The following is a 22,060-nucleotide window of genomic DNA, read 5'->3' as shown; positions in this document are numbered from 1 at the left end:
TTTTCAGTTGACTGTTCATGTACTTATATATGCAAAATCATCTAAGTTGTGCGGATACCTAAAAGCAGGAGGACAACTGGATTTGAGAGGAAAGCTATGTTATATTCTGATATCAGCAGTAACTTAGATCACATTGATATCACATCAGAATAATATTTTACAGCCTCTGCCAATTTAAAAATCAAATTGATGTTAGATTTGTATAGAACAACACATTTGACTGACAGGAAAAGCTGTTATAGATGGATGTGATGTTCTGTCCTTGTATAACAAAGGTTTTGACTGACAGTTTAACAATAGCACACTTTCTATCCCATATATTCTAAATGATTATTATTACAGTACAAAACATTTTTTGCACTTGCTGTATATAGATAACATGTACACTTTTTGTGTAATAACATTCAAGAAGAGCGTTTTTTATATCTTAGAGATGATGACAATTAATGAACGCTCTGTCTGACACTTATAACCAATGTCAAGGATTGCTATTGTGGTGCATGGTGATGTAAAAAATATTGAGTACTTAGCTCCCAATGGAAGATCAGCATAACTCTTGACACATGCTATATGGTGGATGAAATAAATCTCACTGGAGAGCAATAAAAATATTTCTTAAACTGAAGAGTACCCTTTCTGTTTTATAATCCCTCTCTTCAGCTTTGCAGTTCTGTGCATCACTGTAACGAGCAGTTTTAATATGAAAATTAACGGTTTAAAAAGGGTAACTGTTAATGCAACAAATGTGCTTTCTGGGCTTTACAGTCAATATTTCTCTTGATATGAGACCTAAGATTCTTCATCAGACCAATAGTTGGAGATAAAAAAAGGTATATTTTTTCTTGTTTTGATATCTTCTCTCCCTGTTTTCTTTTGGAAGGACTATCCTTCTCATTTTAGACTTCTATTTTAAATTCTTGGCATCAATTGTCCCTTAGATCTTTTTAGTACTGCATATGCTAATTTGATTTTCAAAGTGCGGATGTCCCATTTTGTATAGCTTTTCAGAAGACCAAGAACACCATAGTGTATCCGATTGATTATATTTGATGATGTTGCAGAGATCAACACTGAAATCTAAACTTCCCTGTAAACTTCACTTTGGTGTTGCATGTAACTAGTAATAAAGACATGTTATTTTATAACCCTATCGATGAAAAATAATGTGAAAAATTTGAAAGAAAAGAATTGAGCCATGTTCACAAAAACAGGTCTCCTTCTTATCTCCATGATTGTTTAGATTGGGAGAACATGATAAATACAGTGATTGCTTTTACAGTATTGAAAAAAATGGCTTATCGTGAGAGAGATTTTTCCTTAATGATGTCATATTTGGTGAGGGAATTAAATGGATTCTTTTGTTGACCTCATTCTGTGAGATAGGAGATACCGCAGAATAATGTAAAGGTACTTGTTTGTTCAGTAAAATTTTATGTTTCAATGGAAGGACGAATGTAAATGTTTCATTCAACAACAGGGTTATTTATTGGTTTGGGACCAATGGTGAAAATGGATGGTGAAAATTTCCTGTGAAGCAGTAGAAAGGTCTTGAAAAAATGTTTCCCCCTTTGCTGTTGGTGTCAGCTCAACTCTTTGCAAGTTTTAAATACAGCATCAGTGCTTCTACATCGGTGAGTTTTGAAATGAAAGAATAGAGATAAGTTATTTGGGAAATAACATTATCCAGAAAAACTGAATTTGAATTCAACTGAATCCTTCATCTGCTACTTAATTTGAAAGAGTACTAATGACAGTCATCTGTGTATGGGCCAAATTCCAGAGGTTGTTAAAGCACACACTTTACCAATCACTGAAGATCGCTGAGATTGTAATCTCAGATTGTGTTCTAGTTTCTGTGTGGGATGTATTTAACTAGATACAGAATTACTCTCTGCTTCCTCATGTTTAACCCAGCCTGTCTCCTCCTGGTGTCTTTTCTCGTCTTACTTACTCCTTATCCTCACCTTACTTTCTGTCCTGACTTTACTCATTGTCTTTCATAAGTAAATATGGTTTTAAAAGTGTCTCATCTTGGTTTCTCCCCTTCTACAGTTTTTTTTTTTCCCCTGACCTTTTGCATCACTGTTCCAAAAGCAGTTGTCTGTCTAATCTACCTAATTGTCTTTGGCCTTTCTTCCCTCCTTTATGCTTCTCTCATCTGTGAACTCTCAGTGCTCCATTGGTGAAGGAACAAAAGGCACAGAAGGAAATGTTCCCTTGCTGTCTATTCTTGTCTTTGGCAAGAATAGGCTTTATAGCAGCCTGGAACAGAGGCAACTACAAAAAGGTTGGATTAGCTCCTTCATCTCCAAATTGGAGAATACTCAGGAGAGATTTTTTTTCTTTTAAAGGATTTTGCTTTTAGAGTGAAGTTTTGGCTGAGCACATGCAAAGTGTAATTTGAAGAGATTCACAACTTGGTTGAGGGTGGAAAATTTTTTGCAGGGCTCACAAAAGCACGGAGTTGGTGTAGTTCATCTCATGTACATTCTTTCAAGTTCTGGCGTTAAATTGTGATGAGGCTTATGCTTTTAATCAAAACAATTGCTCATGTTTTAACAAGGACAAAACTTTTCCTGTGTACTTTGCTCTTGAAGTGGATGCACCATTTTTATTGTCATTCTTATATGTCTCTCTGTTTTATCAAAAAAAGAAAAAGTACAATCTGGGACAAGCATAAAAAGTACCAGCCAAAAGATAAGGCTTGGCACTTAAGCAGGTGAAAAATAAAGTTCAAGAGTTAGGGAAAGTCTGATATCTTTAAATACTTTCAGGCTAACACCATATATATATGTGTGTGTGAGGGAAATATGTATGCCTTTGTAAGCTATCTTATTTTTCTAACTAAAAAGAAAAAAATGATTCTCCTTCTTAGCAAGAGAGATTTCCTCTCCGAACAGAGACCTGGTTCTAGAGTCTCATAGCTAATATTTAATTTGCGGAATAGCGTAATGGAAATATGTTAACAGCTTTTTCAATAAGTTAATAGGTTGCAAGTTCATACTAATTAGTTTGTTAAAATATTATATTGGTAAAATACATTTTTTTTCAATAAAACTTAAAAATTTAGCACAATCTTACAGGGACCATCTTGCCAATGGTAAGGGCAACATAAGTAGTAGTATGAAAATTGTTAAAAAGTAATAATAATAAAAGGCAAGTGAGTTATGAAGGAGGCTGCCATAATTTGTATCAAAGATACCAACTGATAACAAAGTGACAAAGATTTGTCATTTTATAGTGAAGTTTGGAAGAGCTTAGAAGGAGTGGATCTTACAGAGAGAAACAGTAAGCATTCTTGGGAGCAGGATGAGAAGGTGGACTTCTCATGATGGGGTACTTGGTTGCAGGTATCTCGCGTTCCTGACTACCTAAAGCTACAGCTGCAGGAATAGTGAATAATCCACAACCCAGCCATGGTCGCTCAGGTACCAGGGAAGCAATGTATGCATTTTCAGACTGAGAAGATAACCTTTATCTCCTCTTTTCTGTGTACGTGCTCTATTGTTAGAATAGAATATTACACTTCATTCAGTGAGACGTAGCAAAGTACATTTTCTTTGATTTTTGTATCACGTCCCCCACATCCTGCCACCTTCAAACCCAGGTTTTTGCCATCTCCCTCTTTGGCATCTTTTAAGACTTCTTCGTCAACAGGACCTTCAAATCTCCCTAGGATTTTCTACAGCAAAACCCCTTATATCCCTCTACCTTGAGTTCTCTGATATCTCTTAAATTCCCCCTGCAGTTTCTTTCATTTCTTTCTTACACCCCTTCAGATACATACCCTTGTAGTATCCTCAGCTTCCTTTTACTTCTCTTGGAGAATCAGGAGTGATCCTTGGCTGTGGCTCATTGCAAACAATGCATGTGCTGGCTGCGGTCAAACAACATGAGTAAAATGTAAGATCTCCCTGTTCTGCTGTTGGTCAGAGAATTAATGGCGGTTACTCCCCACTTCCCTCCCTGCCCTCGCTCCCTCCCCCCTGCCCCCTTGTACTGAGTATCATAACGGTTGTAATATCTTTGAGAACTCAGTCCCTCTTAGATTTGGTAGAACTAGATCAATGGATTAAAATTTAATTTTAATTGGGCAAAAATATCTACATTTGGAGAATTTTACTTGAGATAATTTACTGTCAACCAACAGGTCACCACTGCAGCCCCAGCTACTTAGAGCCTACGATATATGTCTGTTACAGGTAGGTGAAAGAGAGAATAAATGAACAGACAGATAACTTAGATGTCTGCCTCATGTTTCCGTGCAAAACTATGGAGAAGAAAGGAGCACACTGACTTTTTTCGCTGCTGATTTTCCTTAGAAGATGGTAAGTTTTTTTTTTTTTTTTTTTTTTTTATCACTCAAGGGATGGATAAGACATCTACTTTGGAGGAAGGATTTTGGCAGTGAATTTCAGTGTCATAGAAGTATGTAATGGGAATGTTCCTCATAGAGTGATATTAGATAGCTAAGACCAGAGAAATTGCATTTGAAATACTGTCACTGACATTTTTTATTAGCGGTCCTTCCTCTTTCTTATAGCTCTTTAATTCGTAATTAGGCTAACTGTATTCACTATGTAAGAAATTTAGAGACTTGCATTTGGTTCATAGGCCCTAAGAATATGGAAGTCTGATCAGTGTGTTTTTTCTACTTAAAATTCAAACTTTATTTTCCTTTAGACTTTTCTCGAATGACTGACAAAACACTTCAGAAAATTGTGTCTGTCTCTCTGAACAGAGTATTTCATTTTTACGCTGATTACAGATAGGTCACTTTTCTTTTTTCCTTTATCCTGCTGGCATTTTTCTTATTGTTCTGGAAAACTATTTCCTGGTTCTATGCTTTGTTGAAAGTATTGCTTTCTGTTCATCTTATTAAGTTTTCAGCATTTTCTCAGTGATTTAGTTTTTAGTTGCAGAGTTTAATTGTGATTATCTGTTCCTTTGAAGCGTAACTCTGTATAATTATCAGTTTAATCTGAAATCTATTTTGGTCAAGCATCATACTGTTTTACCTCTCCTGTAAGGTTATGTATAGAATCCAGTGTTGTATAGAACCTGGATTTTTAAAATGTTCGTATAATAATTATTCATCAGGTAGGGGAAAAGATGGAGCTGTAGAAAATTGTAAGTGCTATTATATTTTAACTGCGAGTTAGGATACTTAATAAAAATAATTTCACTTCTTCCAGTCCTTGTGGCAATCATTAAGTTTATGGAAGGAGTTGAATGAGGCAAAGAGGTTTGTTTGGCAAACAGTGTTAGAATTGTGCAAGGAGTTAGAATTTGTCTTGGTCAGCTTCCAAAAGCTATATCCTAAAGGAAACCATGTTGTTAGTATGTTACAGAACCTTTAACCTTTAGATCAATCTAAACTTCTAATAAAAGTTGGAAAGCATGCCCTCTTCCCCAGCAGTTCCTTGGGGCTGCTTTTCCAAACATTTTGATTCCATTTAATTTTTATTTGAATATATATTAACTTACATGGTTATGCTTCTTATGGCAATTAGGAAAAAAATTGGATGATGGAATAATGTAGGTAGAGAGAGAGAGGTGAGGAGTAAATGAGTATTTTAACTTACGGTAAATACCAAAATGTTTAGAGAGACGATCCTTTTTTAATGTTATGGGCTTAATTTTTCTTGTTATATTCTCAATTCTTGTGACAAGAAGAGTATTTCAGTTCTGTATCATTGATCTTAAAAGATCAAAATAAGAGTCTTGTTGCAAACAACTGAAGATGTTTGAAGGGAGGCCAGTGAAGAAGTTGCTCAGTTGGATCCTAAGATATTGAAAGTAGGTTAGATAACTAATGTGGGGTAATCACTGCCAACTTGCTATAAACATAAATTTCTTTGCAGCAATTTTTTTCAGCTTTATGTTTGCTTCTGATCATATCTTTCTACATCTGTGTTCAATGTCTATTTTTGCCTATCTCTGCCATATGTTTCTCCATATGTTTTGAGGTTACTGATTCTCCAAAATACTTGCTAAATTGGATTAATATCTTCTCCCTCAGGCTACCGTAGCTAAGGGAGACTAAAAAGCTGGTTTAACTAAATAAGCTCAAGAAAAGACTTAGTTAAAACTTATAGAAACCTAGACGAGATTTCTGATAGTCTTGAATCTAGTAGATGAATAAACAGATCAGTGGATGATAGGTGCATTTAGCCAAATTTAGATAAAATTTAATTTTACCATGAGGGTACTTAACCAGTAGAACAAATTGTATAGGAGTATGATGGACTCCTTAGAGCCTGAAGTCTTTTAATTTGGAATTGGAGGTCATTAAGTACAACAAACTATTCTGTTAGTAAGAGTTTATACAGATTTAATTTGGAATCGTATAATTGTGTTGTCTGTTATTCAGGAGATCGGCATAGATGATCATAATATTTTTTGTAGCCTTAAGTCCTGTAAATCTAGAATTTGAACTCTTATGTGTATGAGAAGAAGCAAAAATACAGTCTTAGTAAGGAAAACAAAGGAAGAGCACAGTAGACGTACAGTACTTAACGTAAAGGATATGTGACAGAAGACCAGTTTTTGTATTTGTGCAAGGAAGAAATGTCAATTAAATTTTTAATGCGTTCTGATTTCTTTTGAAGTAACTGCATTAATATCTTGCCAGGGAATTCTTACTTTTAACCAGAGCTAGTGCAATTCAGTTTATTTACATTAATGCATTTTGTTTGTTTGCCTCATAGACTAGGCTTTGTGAAAAGCCTGTGTTGCCAGTGACAGAGAAATTTACTCTAATGACCACTGATCAAGTCAACAAAAAGTGTAACCAGCTAAAAATGGTGCTTACATGATTTACTGTGACTCTGGGTCTCATGTTTTGACTTGCAAGCAGTTGTAGATGTATGAACTAGTAGTATAGTTAAACCATTCCTGTGTTATCTTTTTAGAGGGAGAAGATTTGATCACGAATGTAGGTGACCACTCCAGCATCTCTTCAGCCCCTTTAGAATGTGCTTCTCTAATTAGAAAGCAAACAGAGTAACCAGGGTATGGATAGAAAGAGGACACTTGCTCCATCCTTCTTTTACAGACCAAGCATGTCCCCTTTTATTAGGGCATTCACCTGATGCAGTGACATTTTTCATTTTTTCTTTTAGGGATACAAAAATGAAAAGCTTAATTGAGAGACATGAATTCTGATCTGTTAGTCCATAGTGCAACAACAGATGTGAAGGACAGGAGTGTGAAGTAAGGGAAGAAGGGTTGGTGCCGAGTAACGGCACTGAGCAGTGCCTCATCTTCACCCTATCTCATTAAAGGATAAATGCTGCTGTCCTCCATGAATGCTTCTTCATTTTCCTGAGTTGGGGGTCAGTGGCAGTAGAGATTAAAAGCAACCACGAGAGTCCTTGAAGAACAAGCAGCTGTCAGCTGCAAGAGGCAACATATTTCCAAACAACCCCTTCTTTCTGGAGGCAGCAAGAGTTGATGATCAGCCAGGTCTTGCAGCTTCTCGACCACATATACCTAAGCATAAAGCAAAACGTGAATATAGGATAAAGTGTATTTTTAGGGCAGTTTTCTCACAACAAAATAATATCTTGACTTGCATTTGGATAAATGTAGTATTGCCTGCATCTATATTTAATTATGATTTCCTTACATGAAACTTTCAAAATGAAGACCTAAAAAAATAACTGAAAATTCAAAGTAGACTTGTTATTCTTTATCTGAAACAACTTTCATCGGGTAAGTTACTAGGTAGAGTATGTTCTGTACGTGCCAGCATATCATTTGTGTTTTTCTGTGTCTCTAGCTCAGTGTTGTGTAAAGTCTCGCTGAGTTAACAAGTAGCAGATGACTCTGAGGCCTTATCAAGCTGCTGATGAAGTCCAGGGGAAAAAACATGAGAAAAACATGAGAAGGTCATTCTTGAGTACTTTCTTCACGGTTTCAAGGTCATATTTGAAACTTCAGAGAACTTCAGACTGCCCAGTTGACAGTTGGCAGAATGCTGCTATTTTAAACTGGCTCCTCCAAAAGTGAAGGGTAAATAGGAAATATTTGATGCATGAAGTCTTCCTCCTGTAGTGAATCTAGTACTTGACTTTTCTGGATTATTTCTTCTTTTAGAATGCTGATGATAGATTATACAATCCCTTCAGGATCATATTAATGGACTGGTATTTTATTCTGTATGTGCTAAACTTTTCATCAGTAATCTGGACTTTTTGATGATAAATTTACTGTAAATCCAGTTAAATAATCTGTCATCTTACAAATTTGCAGGTGGCTTGCTTTTCTTGCACCGTAATAGATAGTGTCATATGAATTACTAGGTTTTGTATGGTAGGTTTTTCCCTGTTTCTTATGACTGTGTAAGAGTGCTTGACCTTTCAGTTGTATTTATTTTTGCATGCTGATAAATTCACAGGATACACTGTCCTTACTGGGTATTGTGATTTTACTGTTATTAATATAAGGTGAGTTATCTTCAGCAATGCATTTTTACCTGGGTGCAGTAGGTAAGGGAAAAGTATTATAAGTCATCCCTGCTCCTTCTTACTCCTCTCATTCTTGCCTTGATTATTGATTACTCACAGTGCATTCTTCTCAGGGTGTAGTTTATTCTCTGCAGTGGTGCTGCTGCTTATTTTTGCAGCCTATATCAAAGGGTTAATTAATAAATCTATTTTAAAAGCAACAGTGGTTTTAAGGTGGATAGAGGCCTCTCTCAATTCAACAGCAATTCAGTTCAAGTTCTATCTTGGGACCATTTTCTGGAGCTGTAGGAGATAGCTTTGCTTTGACAACTGATGGGGACAGCAGGAACCTTTCTAAAAACTAAAGCCTTCGTGTATGTGGTGTCCTCAGTAAGTTTAAAAGGTCCATGAAATTGCTCATATTTTGATGTCAAAATGTATTTCTTTTTCAATTATTATTAATTGTACTATTTGCTTAGCAAAATCCAGTGCTTGCCTTTGCTGCTGCTTAGTACTTTCTCAACACAGTGACAAGATGCATGTTTGCTATTTACTGTTTACAGCTTTTATGCTAATGTGTTGCTGATTGGTAAAACCTTTCAGATGCAATGGAGGTGTTGGGTTTATTTTCTGACCGTAGATTCAGGAGGAAGATAATACACTGTATCCACAAGCACTTCACTTGTTTTGACCCTGAAGTCTAGAAAACTTAAACATTTTTAAAATGTCTGAAAACATTCCAAAAACGAAAACTTCATTTTGGTCCCTCCGCTCAAACAACATATATCTTGAATATTCAAGGTTGAAATTTTAATTCAAGCTTTAAATACCTTTTGAATTTGCCAGTAACATATATAAGTAACATACATAAATGCATTTTCATATACAGATACATTTTTGTTGTGATTTATACTTGGTGACTTAGAATGAAATAGTAAGAATTCAAATGATGTATCAGTGAGATACTATCAGAGATGGTGTTCCTTTCTATGAAGCAAAATCAAGAGTAGAAAATATGGCACAATGCAGCACTAGGTATTTTTTTCTTTAGAGTTTAAAAACAAACATGGCTAATGTATTTATCATAATTTAAAATTAAAACGGCTACATTTGGTGTTCTTCGTAATATGCTAAGAATTATCTTATTCTTTAAACTACTTTCAGTAAGTACTTCTTTTCATGTGTGCAAAACCGTAGACTTTCTGCATCAGTGCAATATCTTGTGAAGAGTTAAATATTTATTTTTGTATTTACCTGTCTTTTGTAAGCACTCATTGCTGCGTTTTATCATACTTCTTTCAGAGTAATTCTTGGAGCACAAAATAACAGTATTCAGTAGTTGGGAATAAGTTCTGTTTGAAAAAAAGTATAACATCCCAGTTCTTTTGCTTTCTTTTAGCCTTCATGGGTGGTAATATAGAAGAGAGATATTAACTGAAGTCCAGCTCATTTGGGATTTTCATTGTGTTCGGTGATGGTTTATCTGATATTTGAATAAATATTTGCAAAGTGGTTTAGTAAACATTTTGTTGCTTTTTGTGCATATAGTGAAAGCATTTCTACTTCTGTTGCTTTTCTTTATGGACAATCACAAGGTTCATTTTAGGAGATCGGTAGCAAAATTCTGATGTTTTTTATTCTCCACTTCAAACATGATGGTAGAGGTGACCTTATTGTGTACCTCTTCTCTCATTTTTTTGGTATCGATTTGATTTAAATTTTGTTCTAGATTCTTTTTCACATGGCTCACATCTCTCATCTATTTATATAGTTTTTTTAAAAAGTACTCTTTAAGCTTTCATGTTGAATATTTTAAGTATCTGCTTAAATGTGCAATACTCAGATTGTTTAGAAAATGCACATTTTTTATCATCCTTTTTTCCTCATACTTTGCACTATATGAACAGTGTATGTAACATTAATTTATACATGCATGTGGAAAAGTTGTAGTGTCTTGAGATGCAGGAGAATATCCCTGTATGCAAAATGTGGAATTTATGAAAAGAAAATAAAAGGTGTGGCTAAACCAGGAAATACCCTGGCCTAATTATGTAACTATATCATATCTTTGGATACTTGTATGCTAGAATAAGCATGGCCATAGAGGAACATTAGTGATATAAGTTCATATAAGTTAAGACAACTTAAATTACTTAAGTAATTAAATTTCTTATTTTTAGATGTCCTTAATATGATACTGTTGTTTCATTTCTACATATTTTGATGAGCAATGAAATAGAACAATAGTTTGAGTAACAGAGCAATTAAACGTTGAAGTTTAAAGTACCACCTCTGGTTAAACAAAAAGCCAAACCCAGCAATCTCACAGGTATTTACCAAGGTGTGACTGTGATCTGACACCTTTGCTCATTTGCTCAAGCTAAAGCTTTGTATGCCTCATGGAAATGATTGAAAGCCTTTCTCCAGCTTTGTCAAACTCATGCTCTGAAACACGTTCACTGTAAATATGAAACCTGATGCTGTATCTCCATTATGGAAACCCAGTAGCTGTCCCTAATCAAAGATTGCTTTTTTGATTTTCCAAAATTATATTTAAATAATATTAGGAATTATGAAACTATAGAATAGAACCTTATGCCTTTACGGAAAAAAATCTGTAATAATGAATGTTAAAAGCAGCTGCACTGCCTCTTCCCTTCTGCTTCTACAGTATGCAAATAAACTTTGTTTTGAAACAACAAAGATTTGGATTGAGTGGTAAGGATATGACAGAGGTAGGCACTGCTTTAAATTGATATTGTAGCTGAAAGAAACTGTCAGTTTGGAAAAGTACAGCTTCAGAAAACTGGACTGAGTTTACAGAATTCTTTTTCAGCAGAATTTTTTCCTGTGACGTGCAGAGTCTGCAACAGGATTTAACAACAGGATTTAACAAATGTTTTCTGCTAGATGGCACTATTCATAAGAAATAGAAGCATGGGCAGAAGATGGGCTGCATACCATTTTTACACAGTTTGTGTTTTACTAATGATACACTTCTATGAATAGTACACATTACTACAATTTGAAAACCTCTAGTGTAGGAGAAATTGCATAGATGGGCCTCGGAATAATTTATTTTCCTTGTTTTTGATCTCGCTATGAATATTTTCATTCCTAAATAGAATTTGCTCTGCTAGTCTTAAATGATGAGCATAGAAAGAATGGGAGCTTTGGAACCAAACCATTTGGCCTTGGAGCTTTGTGAGGATTGCTTAATGTGTGGACTGAGGACGTGAGACAATTACAGAGTAATAGATGTTACAGATGGAAAAAGACCTGTTAGGTCATCCAGTCTGTCTCCTTACAAATTCAGGATTATTCCCTACAGAACATTTTCCAACATTTTGTCCAGTTCTATTTTAAATATCCCAAATGATGGAGATTCCACTACTTCCCTTGGGGTGCTTTATACTATTTTACAGATCTCATTGCCAAGTAGTTTTTCATGATGCTCAGCTGCAGGTTTTCTTTTCTTATTTTTTATAATACTCCTGATTATTCATTTCCCTTTTCTAAGTAACTCTTTAAGTCGAAGAATTAGTTACACAAATATTATAATACATAGTTATTAGTATTACAGTGACTTTCTGTATTGCCTTATAATCTCCCTTAGTGAAATTGTGTATTTTTAGTTTTCAAATATTTTTCTTTACAATTCAGCATTGCTAGCTCTCTCATCATTTTCACTGGCCTTCTCAGTGCTTTTGCTTTCATATCAGTGCGTATGAACACCTCTTTATAGTGAATTTTTTACCATTTCATAGTGGACAAGGTAAATACTAGTAAATACTTTGGATGTATTTGTATGAATCCCTGTGATTAGGGATTCTGTGTTAATTCCAAGATGCCTGGTGATAGCGTAACAAAGGGAAGAAGGATTAATCACAGTTTAACTATTTTGAGTGTTCCAGTGTATGTACATTATTGGTATTCCTTTGTGACGGATATGTTAACAGTGTGTATGTAACTCCTGAGCATATAAATGACTGCCTTTTTGCTAAACAACTCCAGCTATAAATTTTACAGTTACGGCATACAGATGTAGGTTGCAACTGTTACAGACTTTTCTAAACTAATGTTGTGGCCTTAGTTTGGGAATTAGAATATTTTCTGATCATTTAGCTCTTTTCTCACAATTTTTAATAGTGCTAGTGGCAAGTGTAGTAATTATTTTAAGGGAGAGTGTCCCTTTAAAAAAAAGTTATGTTTAAACTTAGAATGGAACCCAGTTCTCACAGGCATTTATTATTTGAACAGGTGATTAATTCATTAGATTCAATCAGGAATTTGACCAGTTGCTGTATGGCTCTTGAAAAAACGTTGCCTGTTACACGACATTACAAACCGTATCGATGTTTTGGTCTGAACTGCCATTAGGAAATGATGTTCTGGCTAACTTGAGAAGACTTAGTGAACTTTTTCTTAGAATTCAAATGAAAAATCTCTTTCCTTTCATTGCCGTGTCCCTAATGTGTCAAAATTGGAAAATCCTAACTTCTAAAAAGGCTACTAAAAAGGAAAGTTTAACTTCTAAAAATCAAGAAGGCAAAAGGAGTGAAGGTCTAGCATCTCCTTCACCAACTTTTGGAATCTTTTTTCTTCTTGCAAAATTGTTTTCCAGAGTTGTGCATTAGTCTGTTCTGAAAAGAGTATATCCCCATGTAAGCTGCCTTACTGAGTTCTTGACATAACTTGACGTTTCTTTTTTTTTTTTGTGTGTGTTATTTTCATTTTAGTCAGGTTTGAGTTTCCTGTGATTAAGGATTCTGGTACCAATCTTCTTGTTTTCGTATTCTTTCTGTGCAAATGGACATACTCTGCAGAAATCAACAGATTGGTTTAGAAGGATCCAACAACCAAATCCATGTCCCAGTAGAGATTCTAAATGAACAATATGATGCTGTTGATCTGATTTGATGCTCGTGATCTGTGTGAGTTCTGTATTAGTAGCTTGGATATCTGAAATTCTCTCATTGACTTAGGCACAATCAAACGGTGACACAGACACTGAAATGTCTTTTTGACGTGGTTTGAATGGCAGGCAGCAATTTTTTTTATATCTCCAGTTTGTATGTACAGAACTTCATCTCTCTCAACTCTTTAATTTTGGGGCAAGACAGAGTCTTTTCTGTGTAGCTGATAAGGAACAAGCTTTTCTTCAAGCTCAGAACTGAACACGTTTGTCTGTGTCAAAGGATGTAATGTGAAGCATGGGTACACTTCCCCGTCATCCTAATATATATTATTCTGGGCTCACCTGACATTTGATTCAGTAAGTTGCTCAACCAAAGATCGTATCCCACATTTAATAAAGGAGAATCATGATTTATGAACAACTCTACCAATGTGCTTTCTCTTTTCCCATGAACAATAACCATGGTGCTATATCAACTTTATTTTATACAAGACTTCCTTAAAAACTCATGCAAAAAATTCATTCAGCATCCATGTCAGGCAGCATACTTCCATACCCCATTCCAGCTCATTATTGGAGAAATAAGTTGATATTTTTATTAGACTAAATGTAGGAAGTGATCAAGAATGCTTCTGTGTTCTTTGAGCTCCAGAACTCCACGTTCTGGAGTTTCCATATCTAAATGGTCATTCAGGATATTGCATAGCTGTAGCTACTTGAATTGAGAGAACAGGAATGATGTGTGCTAACAACAAATCATAGTGCTTCTGCTACACCAGAGTATTTCTCACAGTCTGGGTAGCCTTCTCTCAGCTCTCCTGTTGGCCATTCAGTTGGGAACAACGTATATCGTAACTGTCTCCTTCCTGCAAAACAGAAAATAAATTCAGCTGACATTATGTAGAAAAGGAGGAGAAATTAATCGTTATAAGGCAAATGTTAATCATAATAGCTGTTAGGCCTCCATTTCATAGTCACGTGGATCAGAATGTGCTCCATCCATGCACTTGATGATGCAGCTCACCATGTCCAAAAAGTAATACTAAAATTTTGGGGATTCTGACCAGCACAACACAGATTTTTGTTTTTATTTTCCTTCACTGCTGGAAGTTGTAATTGATATTCAGGGTTTTGTTCACATATACAAAGAGGAGGTGCTTCACAGGGCTCCAAAATCATGGAGTACTGTCTAACGGGGCTACCTCTCTAACTGAAAGAACTCCTTTTTATTGTCTATTTCAGACTGCTTCAGAGAGATTTCCACTCTTTCCAGGATGGCTCATACATTTGCTACCATAATGGTTCTTTTATTCAGTGTGTTACCAGCTCACTCAACTTAAACTTTTTAAAAAAAAAAAAAAAAGACACTGTAAAAACAAGTAAGTCCTTTCTTGAACTTTGAATATCCAGAAATCTCCCTAGTATGTGACCAAGTGTGTCCATGAAAATGGCACTGTTATCATGGTTCTGTCACCCTTTCAGGACCAGCATGACATTCATGACAACTGAAGAGATGGCTGTGTGTGTATGTATATATGTAAGTTTGTATGTATGTATAACAGGGAAGGAGATTGCTCTTATGGGGTGTTTGGAAGGCTGACAAATCAGGCCAATTTTAAACTTTAATTCATTAAACAGTACACATCTTGCTAATGATTAGTTCATACACATTATTAAGCACTGTCAATCATATACAGAATAGTTGCTTTTTAACACATATATAATCTGTGAATAAATAATACCGCAGAGCTAATGCGATATGGTTAGCACTGATGATTATGGCCCTTGGTATGAGAGAAGTCACAACCAAAGTGAGCTTTTCTTCTTTCTTCTCCTGGTTTTCTCACTTGGGCCAGATATTTCTATGCTATTGCTTCCCTCCCAAAAAGGGAATTTCTCCCCTGCTCTCAGTACTGCTTATCTTCTTTTTGATTTTGCCACTTTTCTTCCTGGTGTATTCAGTAGAACATCCTGTCTATTTTCAGTCCCTTGTGCTTACCCCTGTCCTTTGTCTGACAACTTGTGTTACTCGGATGTCCCCTATGTGAACTACACCAATTTTTCTTCATCTTTTTGGCGATCACGTTGTTCACTTAAGTAGAATGCTTACATGTTATGTCTATGCAGTTACAGTGTTACAAAATACACAGTATTGTCAGTTACACTGTTTTAGTAAACTTAATATTTGGATCCAAGGCAAGTGAATATTAATTATATCCTGTTTAGTATATTTATAATTTATAGCTGTTACAGGCCTCTGGAAATCAGTTGAACATGTAGCCAAAGCATACACGTGCTGTAAAACACAGTGTCTGTCGACCTGCTTGCTGTGTTACTAATGTAAGGCTTGTCTATGTAACTCAACTTCCAACTCTAAAATCAGGAAACTAATCGTTCCATATTACAGCAAGCATTTTTACAATTGATCTGATACTTTATAAGCAGCCAGGCTGTGCTAGTGAAAAGCACTCTGTATCATGCTGCCCACAAAGGGACCAACTATTCTATTTCTTTCTATGCCCTGAAATTCCAGAAACTCTGGGACTGGATATGTTGAAAGTTCCTAGACAAAGTGTCTTGTCTACCCCTTCCCGCAGCTGACCGCATCTGTGGTTCCAAAGCCAGTTGGGCATCATCTGGAATTCTTGCCTAACCTAAGGAGAAATTTTCTTGAATGTTATCTTCCATCTTCCTAGCCGTAATGCCATTATAGTACATATACTGCTTGAAAAGGGGATGTTAAAGTGTATAAAGCAAGTCTGAAGGTCCTTAATAACTTTAAATGACTTCTGGTAGTGAGAAGCACAGGCTTTAGTTGTTACCAAAAGACATAAATGTTTGCTAGGAAACTCTTCCTGTTGTATATGTGCCACTGAAGAGATTCTTAAGGATTTTATTAAGATCAGACCTTAGTTTTCAGTGACTTTGATCAGTATTAAATACATAATTTGCCTTCAAAATAAATGCTGCAACTCAATACTCTGGATATATTTGGCTGTAATTGAAATTTCTGTTGCATGCTGACACCAAAGATGCCACAGATACCGGGCGGGGGGGAGGAGAGGGGAGGGTTGTATGTCCATGTCCTCTTTCCCATTGTCCCATAATTTTTAATTAGCTGTAATTGACATTAATTGACTATTTCTTTTCTAGCACAAATATACGTTATACACTATGCACATTTGAAGGCAGACTGCAGCTGCTTCAATGATACCTTCTTATCTACTTTGTTTCCCAACAGACAAGGTTCTGGTTTGCCATGTGGAATGCATGATTTTTCATGCATATGTCCAGTTTGATTCCTAAGTATATGAACAGCTGGACCAGGCCTTCATGTTTTTCCTTTAGATTTCTGGTGCAGTCATGACTGACTTGATTTTAGCATGTTGTCTGATTTCAAACCCATCCACAGGCAGGAAGTCATGGGGTAATGTTCTTATCTGAGGCAGACCCACCTCCTGCCCTGTCGTTCATCATTCTGATGCATCTGAAAAGTGCGAAAGAAATGAAAAATCAGTGTCTTGTAAGACTTGTTTAAAAAAAAAAAAAAGACTTAGTGTTCTGAAGTTGAAATTGCAGAGGTGTACCTGTAAAACCAGTGAACTGCCTTTGCCAACAACAGTTCTTGTGAATAAGCATAAGGTGTTGATTTTCTATACTACAAGCTTTAAAAAGGACTTCTGAGATGCAATAGTCATGGCTTTCAACCCTGCTCTGAACCATTGCAATTTTTCTTTGCAATTTAACTTTCCCTGTTCTCATTGTCTCCTTGCATCCACTGCATTCAAGTAAGCTGAAAGTGGCCAGCTTCAAGTGCTAGGCAATTGTCTTGCTGCAAAAGCAGTCCCTTTGTCCCTACTGCAAAAACACAGATAAGTTTGCTGAAAACGTGGGAGAAAAATCAGGATTCATCATGTGGTTGCATGATGGCTGCCATCATAAGGACCTTCTGGAACATCTTCTGGAACAGGGAGATTGCATTTTTTAAGGCAGCACATCTTAGATCAGTTTAACCTGACCATGTGTACATATGCAGTGTGTGTCCATTCCTACTGATTTTATCCTTTTTGATTTTGAAAAAAATATGCAACTAGCTACTACTTGCATTTGGTGCTTCTGGATCCAAGAGCTCAGCCAGTTACTAGATTCACTTAGCTGAACGTTTTGTTGTAGGTTGTGTTCTTCATTGCAGCTCCTCTATGCCCTATCTTCTTAGGCATTGGACAAATATGTGCTGATTATGCATTCACACTCTGTAATATCATCAGAAATCTCCAAGAGCAATGGAATGAATGTCCCTCACTGTGCACGTGGGCAGTTCTGATACTTTTAGAATTCATAATTGTCTTAGAGGGATTCCTGTACTTGATAGAATCAAATAATCCTTTTTATGAAGGACGCAGTCTCCGTTATTGAAACCTAGTGCCTGAGTGCTGTACCTTTTTCAAGTTAGTTGAGTACTGAGAAGGGATAGCCTCCCTAAAGTAGAAGATATCTCTCTCTACCTCATCTCACTGTTTTACCCTTTCAGTTTAATGAAAAAGTAACAGAGTTCCACAGTAATGTATATGAAATAGCCGGTTACCCATAAATCATTTGATTGGTCCTTGCAATCCCAACCCTAGAGGTGCAAGTGCACTTGAGCTTCATCCCATTTTTTCATCCTCGTGACCTGTGTCTAGCAAAATCCTCTGTCTGGTATCTGGTGATATCATCTACATAACTTATTTTTTGGTCTGCTTTTAGAGATCTCTGATATTAAGAACAAAATATGGGTTAAAATAGAGAATTAGGCATTTATAAGTTATTCTTCCTATTTGAAGGATTGTCTTTTGCATCTAACTCTTCATTCTTTTTCATCTGAACTTTGCCACGCATCTTTTTAATATCTATGCTATACACATCATTCATGGATAATTTTTGTATATCTTGATTTTTTTTATGATGATGGAGTTTGATAGGTCTAATTTTGAGTGAATTAATATGAAAATCAAACTAGAATCTTTAGTAGCTACAGAGACTGCTAGAATTTTGTAGTCATGATGACTTAGGATATGTAAGCCTATATGACTTAGAAAGTGATTAAAATACAATGTTTTGACAAATTTTGCTTATTATTACTGAAATTTTTGATGGATGGTAATTGCTTTAAAGGTTAAAAAGAGTTATTTTAGTGAAGGAAGGCCTGGTGAAGGAATCTGTAGAGTAAGTCTCTACAAGTTCTCATTGTTCGTTCTTAGTTAAAACTCTTCCATATGATTTTTAGGGGTTTCCTATGTAAAATCAGCTACATTAAGGTGCGCCAGGTTTTGGAAGCCTACCATATGGGAAAGATGGTAGCCCTTCAAGAGGGATCTGTTGGAGTGATAGGAAGCATTACACTTCTATAGGCTTGAGAAATGATAGCAGTAATGTGCTCCTCTCTTTGGTAGGGTTGAAGTAATTTTTTTCCTCTCAAGATTAGCAGCAAGGGATATCTCTTCTTAGAAATAACAAATAATATATTATTGGTGTGGTTTATTGAATAAACTGTGATTGTGGATCATGTATCTACTTTACAGCTAATGCACAAATATAAAACAAAAAGATGATTCTTGGCCTCTCATCGGAAAAGATGAGAGGACAGAAAAAGGGGAGTGCTCCCCCTGTATCATGGTGCTTCACCTGCAGAGTTCATTTGCATCTAACCCATCCAGACAGTCTAATTGCTCTGTAGTTTGCATTTGGTTATCATTTTCTGTGAGGCGCAGTAATATGGCTCCTTGGAGAAGTGATGGAAAGGGTTAGCTGCTACCACCAATATTATTCATCTACCTTGCATCTGTTGCTGACATTTGATATGTTGTCAAGAAAGATGTCAGCCAAAAACTAGCTATGAGCTGAATGAATTACTTCGATGAAGGCAGTCTGCTCTTAGCTATTTCTTTATTGTTTACTGCTTGGTTATGGGAAGGGATTAGATATTTACTGTGCACACACAGTACGGTTGAACTTTATAAATCAAATGTTATCAGGACTCAGTGAATTTATTGTGCATTTGCAGATTGACTGCTGAGTGCACATTTGTGCAGAAATGTAGGCAATGGAGTTTACGTCTGGGGAAAGGTAGGATGTTACTGAATTCAGACTTGCCACCATCCTTAAATCTTGTTCTAGGAGAATCTTGTTCTTAACACACTCAACTGCAGTATTAAACAGAACATTTTTCTGCCCATTGCCGATTACTTTCAGAGACTGCTCCTCTTCAGTCCCACTGATTTACTCCAATGCAGGTGTTTGGCTATCTCTAGGCGTGCGTCTGCAATTTAATGGGAATCCTGAGCTTGACCTCTTTGGATCTAAAATTTGCAAAGAATGTCCAGCTTCTTACACTGATACTCAATAGTACAGCTTGACTTTGAAATCTTCTGTTATGCTTGTGTACTGCAGTTATTAGCACAGTGTAAGAACATATGTATTTTATTGACTGGAGCTGCCTCCAATTTAAGTACAGTGCACTCCTCAAATAAAAGTAAGAAAAAACATGCAGTAGTGCAATCATGAAAAACTGCTCTCCATAGGTAAGTTTCCAGCCCTGTGTGCCCCATAGTCCCCCTGCATTTTCTCTCATGTGTCACCAGTAGCCACTTTCCAGATGAGCCATTTTGCCTGTGCAGGTGTGCTGCTGCTTGCCTAGCTGTAGTTGTTCAGTTCAATTGCTTAATTCAAATGCTTAGTTCAATTGAATTGCTTAGTTCAATTACTTAGGCTCATGCTCTGAGCACAGGACTCAGCAATTCACTCTTAACTGAGGTGGTGTTAAGAAGATGGCTACTGCCTTTTTAATCCTTCTCCCCCGATTGTGTATTGACTTGCTATGGAAAGTGTCTTCCATTAGTGTCCCAAAATACCTGATGTTCTGGGCTTCATCTGATTGAGATTCCATAACTAACTGCTGATTAGTTGGATTCTGCTATCGTTCGTTTATTTCTTGCTAGGCAAATTCTGCTTCAGTAGGTTCTACTACCTAATTGGGACAGAAGCAACTGAAACTGTGCCGGGTCAGTCTGAGTTGCCATTGGCTCCTGTTGGAGCTTTCTAAAAGTTCATACTGCAAATCTGCATCTGGAACAAAGATAAATGAGTTGAATTAAAAAAAAAAAAACTTATTTCTGGAAAAAAAAATTGCTGTATGTTAAAGGCCATGTGATAGAGAAAATTTTTTGTGTCCGTTAAGTTCTGTGAGAAATCTGTTAATCGAGGTAATATTTTTTACCTAATGTAAGGAAGAGATGATGTTCAGATGAATCATATAAATCTGTATGTGTCAAAACAAGTAAACAGGGGTAGACAAAGCCATTTACTCAACGATAGAAAACACAAACATTTCCAGAGGCTTTCTTCCTTATCACAGATTCAGAGGAAGGCTGTTTTGGGGGATAGTACAGCACAGTCTTATATCATCTCTACCTGCCTTTCCTTTCTTCTTTCAGTCTGTAAATTAATATTCTGTTGTGAGAAAAATGGAAATAACAAAGAGAAATTTAATACTATCCTAAATCAATCTCAGGGAATCTTCCTTCATGAGAAATATCCAGATTTGATTGTCACGGTAGATACGCATTCACATTTTTCGGAAGTCAAAAGGAACAAATTTTATAAGTGAAGAGAGAACCTGAGGAATGCACAGAGTAATGTTTTAACTAAACATGTAGACAGATGCTTGGTTACAAAATGTATGTAGTGCTTTTAGAGTTTGTTACCTTCCAGCAGGTCATTACAACCTACTCCATTGAGATAGGGTAACTGAATTTATAAGTGCTCTAAGTTCATTTCAGTACTGGATGAAGCAGATTCACATGAGCTAGTATCAGTAATATTAAATAGCTACTGTTTTTTCTCAAGTATATTTCTTTCTTTTCTAAGCAAGTACCCTAAAATTAAACCGCGTTTATTTAGCTGAATTTTGATGATTATCAAAACGGTATCTTTTCTTGCAATTTGAAATTTTATTCCTAGTGTGTTATATTTAGATTACTTCAATCTTAGATTAGAAAATACATACAAACCATACCAGAAGGGGAGGAAAAATCAATTTCTATTTCTCAGAAGAAGTACTAAAATAAGTGCAATAAGTGCCAAACCTTGCTTGTTGTAGTTTTCAGCTGAAGGATCCTTCCTCTATACTTTTTCCTTTTCCTAGGTTGTGGTGCAACAGAGATATGTAAGATAATTTAGAATTCTAGATACATGGTAGATGATACAGATGGGGAAGTATTAAGTGGAGAAGACAGGAAGGAATATAAGGTGGATAAAGATTTAAAAAAGGAAATTGATACGTTATCCTGGAAGGTCAACTATCAGACTATAAGGGCATTATTAATAGAATGCACTGAGGATTGGTCCTTGGTGAATTTTGGTTTTATTTGGTGAATGATTTTTATTTAAATAAATTTTATTTTATTTTATTTTATGATAGCAAATATTGTGGAAAATACCAAACAGGCAAAAAGATTTTTTGTGTTAAATGTTCTGTTGTCACCAGAACAAACTACATATCTGATCCATGAATTTAGCTGGACATACACTTTTCAGAAAACTGAAACTTTGGGATCCTTTAAAAATGAACATTAATGTTAAGAAAAATAGCTGCTTTCAGGGAACAGTTACATTTATTGAATCATATTATGGATATATTGGATTAGGTGATGAG

General features: G+C 35.8%; 1 long non-coding RNA gene across 2 annotated transcripts; it reads left to right on the top strand.

The window, feature by feature from the left end:
• Positions 1–1,490: 1,490 nt before the first annotated feature.
• LOC138066024 (uncharacterized) lies at positions 1,491–10,180 on the top strand. 2 transcript variants are annotated; one of them, XR_011139185.1, is made up of 3 exons: positions 1,491–1,631; positions 4,151–4,328; positions 7,784–10,180. It is a non-coding gene; the product is annotated as an uncharacterized lncRNA (long non-coding RNA). The 2 variants fall into 2 exon arrangements; XR_011139184.1 differs by having other exon boundaries at positions 7,125–10,180.
• Positions 10,181–22,060: the final 11,880 nt, after the last annotated feature.

Source organism: Struthio camelus, chromosome 2 (genome assembly GCF_040807025.1).
Source record: "Struthio camelus isolate bStrCam1 chromosome 2, bStrCam1.hap1, whole genome shotgun sequence".
In the NCBI taxonomy this organism is placed as follows: domain Eukaryota; kingdom Metazoa; phylum Chordata; class Aves; order Struthioniformes; family Struthionidae; genus Struthio; species Struthio camelus.
The sequence above is the reverse complement of the archived record's forward strand: the minus strand, read 5'-3'. Positions and strand labels throughout refer to the sequence as shown.